The sequence below is a fragment of the Mirounga angustirostris genome, unplaced genomic scaffold (genome assembly GCF_029215605.1).
Source record: "Mirounga angustirostris isolate CCGP_5_RB_7025 unplaced genomic scaffold, mMirAng1.0.hap1 SCAF_14, whole genome shotgun sequence".
Classification (NCBI taxonomy): Eukaryota; Metazoa; Chordata; class Mammalia; order Carnivora; family Phocidae; genus Mirounga; species Mirounga angustirostris.
Genome location: NW_026991722.1, coordinates 64,344,772 through 64,350,771, shown reverse-complemented (window position 1 = coordinate 64,350,771; position 6,000 = coordinate 64,344,772). Strand labels below are relative to the sequence as shown.

The window sequence follows — 6,000 nt, the reverse complement described above, 5'->3', positions numbered from 1 at the left end:
GGAACCAGATTTCAAGCCCTTGTCTTTGCAGCTCCAAACCCTGTGCTTCGAAGCTCTCCATGATTGGGGCGTATCCGAAACCCTCATGCCTCCATGCTTGGCTCTGCACCTTACAGCTTAGAACAGGGCGTAACACAGAGGAATAAGTGTTCCCTATTTGTTACCATCATTGTCTTTATTCCCTTGCAGTGCTTTACGGGCACAGATGTAACGGCGGTGGTTAGTGATTCAGATCAACAGCTGAAGGACCATCCCAACTGAGAGAAATGAGACCCATTTTATGTGCTCCTCTCCCCCTAGAATGACGGTCAAGAGACAGTGATGACTCAGAGGTTGCCAGTGAGTTAAAGAAGTTGGCTGCCCAGCCGCAAGAGCCTGAGTAGACAGCAGCGGTGACCTTTGGTAGCATCTCAAAAGACACCTACACGATGGAACATGCCCAGGGATTTGGAAAACCGGTAAGGTACTTTCCATACACCCTGCCTTGTTCTTCCTCAACTTCTTCAGTATCCCCCAGGAACTCCCTGCTTCTTCCTGTACCCCTAAGCGGGATGCAGTGCCCACTGCTCTGGGTAGAGAGGAGCCTAGCACTTTACATGCTGTTCTGTGCACGCACTCACCAGTGTACAAAGCTCTCCTTTAGCCTCTGCGAGGAGCAGGAGGGCAGCTTCCCATACAGATTTTGGCAGGTCCTTGCACTTTCTGAGTCCCCTGAACACTGGTGTATGGCTTATCTGTTTAAATCCAGTTTTGTCTTGGATTGCTTTACAGGACCTTTTCCTTAGGATCATTGAAGCTTGCAGTACAGTGTTATTAACTATAGTTGCCATGTTGTACGTTACATCCTGTGACTTACTTATTTTATACCTGTAAGTTTGAACCTTTGACCCCTGTCACCCATTTCACACCCATACCCCTGCCTGTCAACCACCAATCTGATTGCTGTATCTTTAAGCTCAGTTGTTTGGTGTTTTAGATTCCATATAAAAGTGTTGTCATGGAGTATTTGTCTCTGACTTCTTTCAGTTAGCATGGTGCCCTCAGGGTCCATCCATGTTGTTGCAAAAAGAAAAGATTTCGTTTTTTGTTATGGCTAAAGAGTATTGCAGTGTCTACATACACCACATCTTCCTTATCGATTCATCCCTCCATGGACACGTAGGTTGTCCTCCTATCTTAGCTGTTAGGAATAATGCTGCAGTGAACATGGGGGTTCAGATATCTTTTCAAATAGGTGTTTTTTTTTTCTTTGCCTAAATGGCCAGAAGAAAAATTGCTGGATTGTAGGGTCGTTCTAGTTTTAATGTTTTGAGGAGCCTGCATACTATTTTCCACAGTGGATGCACCTACCTACGTTCCCACCAACAGCTCACTGGGGTTCCCCTTCTGCCACATCCTTGCTAACATTTGTTATTTCTCATCTTTTTGATACTAAATATTCTAGCCAGTTTGAGGTGCTATCCCATTGTTGTTTTGATTTGCATTTCCCTGATGATTAATGATGTTGAGCATCTTTTCACGTACCTGTTGGCTCTCTGGATGTCTTCTCTGGATAATGTCCATTTGGATAATCCTCCCACTGGTTAAACACTTTCTTTTTTGTTGTAGTTATTGAGTTGTAGAAGTTCTTTATATGTACTGGCTATTAATCTTTTATGAGATCTTTGGATCTGCAAATCTTTTCTTCCAGGCAGTAGTAGGTTGCCTATTTATTTTGTTGTTGATTTTGTTCGCTGGGTAGGAGCTTTTGAGTTTGCTGTAGATGTACTTATTTATTTTTGCTTTTGTTGCCTTTGCTTTTGGAATGTGAGCCACAAAAATCACTACCAGGACCTGTGTCAAGCAGCCTTCCGCTATGTTTTCTGCTAATTGTTTTAGGGTTTCAAGTCCTATATTCAAGTCTTGAATCCATTTTGAGTTAATTTTTATGTGTTTTGTAAGATACACAAAAGTAAGGTTCGTTCTTTAGCATGGGGCCGTCCAGTTTTCCCAGTACCGTTGATTACAGAGACTGTTCTTTCCTCCTTGTATATTCTTGGCTCCGTGGTCATAAGGTACTGGACCATAGAGGTGTGGGTTTCCTTCTGGGCTCTCTCTTCTGTGCTGGTGATTTGCGTGTCTGTGTTTAAGCCAGTGTGCCAGCAGTCACTATAGGTTTGTAATAAAGTTTAAGACCAGGGAGCCTGATGCCTCCAGCTTTGTTCTTTCTTAAGATTGTTTTGGTTATTCAGAGTCTTTTGTGGTTCCATACAAATTTTAAAGATTCTTTGCCTTATGTCTGTAAAACGTGTTTCGAATTTTGGTAAGAATTGCATTCAATCTCTAGACGGTTTTGGGTAGTATAGACATTTTAACACTTAATTCTTCTAATCCATGAGCATGGAATGTCTGTTTACTTGTGTTGTCTTCAGTTTCTTTCCTTAGCATCTTAACAGTTTTCAGTATATAGGCTTTCACCTCCTTGGTTAAATTTACCTCAAAGTGTTTTTTGTTTTTTTTGATGCAGTTTTAAATACGATTTTTTAAATTTATTTTCCTGTTCATTATTAGTGTATAAAAATGGAACATATTTTTATGTACTTTTTATCCTGCAACTTCGTTGAATTTGTTTATTTTAATAGTTTTGTTCATGTTGTTTTTAGGGTTTTTTACATATAAAATGTCATTTGAATATAGTGACTTTTACTTTTTCCTTTCCAATTTGGCTGCATTTTATTTATTTATTTTTCTTGTGTAATTGCTCTTGCTGGGATTTCCAGTAGTATAGTTGACCCTTGTCCATCATGGGTTTGAATTGTGTGGTCCACTTAATACATTTTTTATTCAGTAAATACAGGCATTACTTGTAAAGGTATTGTCCTTTTGGATTTTCTTTTTTTTTTTTTCTTTTCAAATGATTATTTAAATTCTAGTTACTTAACATACAGTGCAATATTGGTTTCAGTATAATTCAGTGATTCATCACTTGCTTACAACCCCCAGTACTCATCATAACAGTGCCCTCCTTAATCCCATCACCCAGCTAGACCATCCCCCAAACAGCTCCCCTCTGTCAAATCTCTGTTTTCCAGCATCAAGAGTTTCTTACAGTTTGTTTCCTTCTCTGTTCTTTGTATTCCCCCTCCCATTTGTTCATCTGTTTTGTTTCTTAAATCCATAGGAGTGTAATCCATAGGAGTGAATGGTATTTGTCTTTCTCTGACTCACTTATTTTGCTTAGCATAATATATTCTAGCTTCATCAGGATTTTTTTTTTTTAAAGAATTTATTTTTTGACAGAGAGAGACACAGCAAGGGAGGGAACACAAGCAGGGGGAGTCAGAAAGGAAGAAGGAGGCTCCCCACAGTCTTTGGATCCAGTGCGGGGCTTGATCCCAGGACCCTGGGATCATGACCTGAGCCGAAGGCAGACGCTTAATGACTGAGCCACCCAGGCGCCCCAAGCTCCATCAGGATTTTCTTAATCACATTCTGTTTCTCTAGCTTACTTTGTTGTTAAGAATACAGTCTATAATACATGTAACATTCAAAATATGTCTGAATCACCTCTTTGTGTTATTGATAACTTTTCTAGTCAACAGTAGGGTATTAGTAGTTCAGTTTTGGGTGACTCAAAAGTATTCTCAGATTTTCAACTGCACAGGGGTTTGGCAACCCTAATCCCTACATTGTTCAAGGGCCAACTGTATGTTGAATAAAAGTGGCAAGAGAGTGCATCCTTGTCTTGTTCCTGATCTTAGAGGAGAAGCTTTCGGCTTTCAGTGTTGCATAGGATGTGGCTTCTCAGGTATGGCCTTTATTATGTTGAGTTACCTTCTCTGTATTCCTGCTTTGTTGAGAGCTTTTATCAAAATGGGTTGTTGTGTTTTGTCAGATGCTTTTTCTGCATCGGTGGAGATGATCATTTGATTTTTACCCTTTGTTTTGTTAATGTGGCCTATTTCTTTGATTGATTTGTGGATGTTGAACCCCTCTTGCATCCCTGAAATAAATCTGACTTGTTCATACCTCTTCGTGTATTGTGGAATTTTCGTTTGCTGTTATTTTTTTGAGGATTTTTATATCTGTGTTCATCACAGATACGGGTCTGTAATTTTCTTTTCTTGTGGTATTTTGGTAGGGTTTGATAAGGGCAGTGCTGGCCTCCTAAAAGGAGTTGGGAAGCATTCCCTCCTCTTGTATTTGTGGAAAAGTTTGAGAAGGATTGGTATTCATTTTTCTTTGAAAATTTGGTAGAATTCACCAGGAAAGCCATCTGGACTCCTGACTGTTGAGAGGTTTTTTATTACTCATTTTATTTCCCTACTGGTAATTGGTCTGTTCAGAATTTCTGTCTCTTCATGATTCAGTCTGGGAAGGTTGTGTGTTTCTTGGAATTTATCCTTTTCTTTTCGATTGTCAATCTTGTTGGGGTGTAATTGTTCACAATAGTCTCTTATGAGCCTTTGTCTATGGTATCAATGGGAACATATCTTTCATTTCTGATTATGTGTCCTCATTCTTTTTTTTTTTTACCTTGAGTGTAGCTGAAAATTTGTCAGCTTTTTTCTTTTCAAAGAACGAGCTCTTTTGTTGATCTTTCTATTGCCTTCATAGTCTGTATTTGATTTATTTCTGTTTGATATGTTACTTCCTTTCTTCTATTAACTTTGGGCTTCCGTGTTCTTTTTCTGGTTCCTTGAGGTGGAAAGTTAGGCTGCTTATTTGAGACGATTCTTGTTTCTTGATTTACACCTATATCACTACAAACTTCCCTCTTAGAACCACTTTTTTTTTTTTTTTTTTTTAAGTAAACTCCAAGGGGTGCCTGGGTGGCTCAGTCAGTTAAGTGTCTGCCTTTGGCTCAAGTCATGATGTCAGGTTCCTGGGATCGAGCCCTGCGTAGGGCTCCCTGCTCAGTGGGTGGAGCCTGCTTCTCCCTCTCCCACTGCCTGCAGCTCCCCCTGCTTGTGCTCAGTCTCTCTCTTTCTGTCAAATAAATAAATGAAATATTTAAAAACAAATATATTGAACTCCATGCCCAATGTGGCGCTCAGACTCACAACCACAAGATCAAGAGTCACAATGCTCCACCGTCTAAGCCAGCCAAGTGCTGCATTCTTGGAACCCATTTTGCTGCATTCCATAAATTTTGCTATATTGTATTCCATTTTCATTTGTCTCAAAGTATTTCTTGGTTTCTCTTGTGGTTTGCTCATGGACCCATTGGTTGTTCAGTAGCATGTTGTTTAATCTGCATGTTTGTGAAATTCCAGTTTTCTTCTTGTAATTGATTTCTCGTTCCATACCACTGTGGTTGGAAAAGATGCTTGATCTGATTTCAGTCATCATTTTGGAAAATTGTAGGCTTCTTGAATTTACTGACTTGTTGTGTGGCCTAACATGGTCTAGCTTGGAGAATGTTCTCTGTGCACTTGAGAGGAACGTATCCCATGTGCTGCATTTGGATGGAGGCTTCTGTATGTATCTCTTAACTCCATCTAATTACCTAGTTGTCTGAGGCTGATGTTTCCTTATTGATCTTCTGTCTGGGTGGTCTATCCATTGATACAAGTGAGGTATGAAAGTCCCCCAAGATATTGCTGCTGATTTCTCCTTTGAGTTGTGTTCGTATATGCTCTACATATTTAGTTGCTCCTCTGTTGTTGGGTGGGTAAATATTTACAAATGTTGCATCCTCTGTTTGATTGATTCCTTTATCATTATGTAATGCCCTTCTTTGGCTCTTGTTACAGTGTTTGGATTTTTTTTTTCCCCTCCGTTAGACTGAGAATCAGAAGATCATGTGTTACCTCTGCAGCCTTGAACAAAACACACCCCTTCTCTTATTCTGTTTTTTTTTTTTCTCTCTATAAAATAAAAACAATAAATTCTTCTCCTAGGACCATCTCATGACTCAAATAAGAGAATGTGTATAAAAGTTCTTTGTAAACTATAGATAATGCCCAAATATGATAAGTTACAATGCTTTTGATTATACAACAGCCAAATGTTCGGGAT

The 6,000-nt window shown here is 39.4% G+C and overlaps 1 long non-coding RNA gene across 1 annotated transcript in view; it reads left to right on the top strand.

The window, feature by feature from the left end:
• Nucleotides 1-368: 368 nt before the first annotated feature.
• LOC123841734 (uncharacterized) overlaps nucleotides 369-6,000 on the top strand; it is a 40,441-nt gene continuing 34,809 nt past the window's right edge. The window contains exon 1 of the long non-coding RNA XR_010407354.1: nucleotides 369-458. This is a non-coding gene — a long non-coding RNA (uncharacterized LOC123841734). The remainder of the gene's footprint in view (nucleotides 459-6,000) is intronic.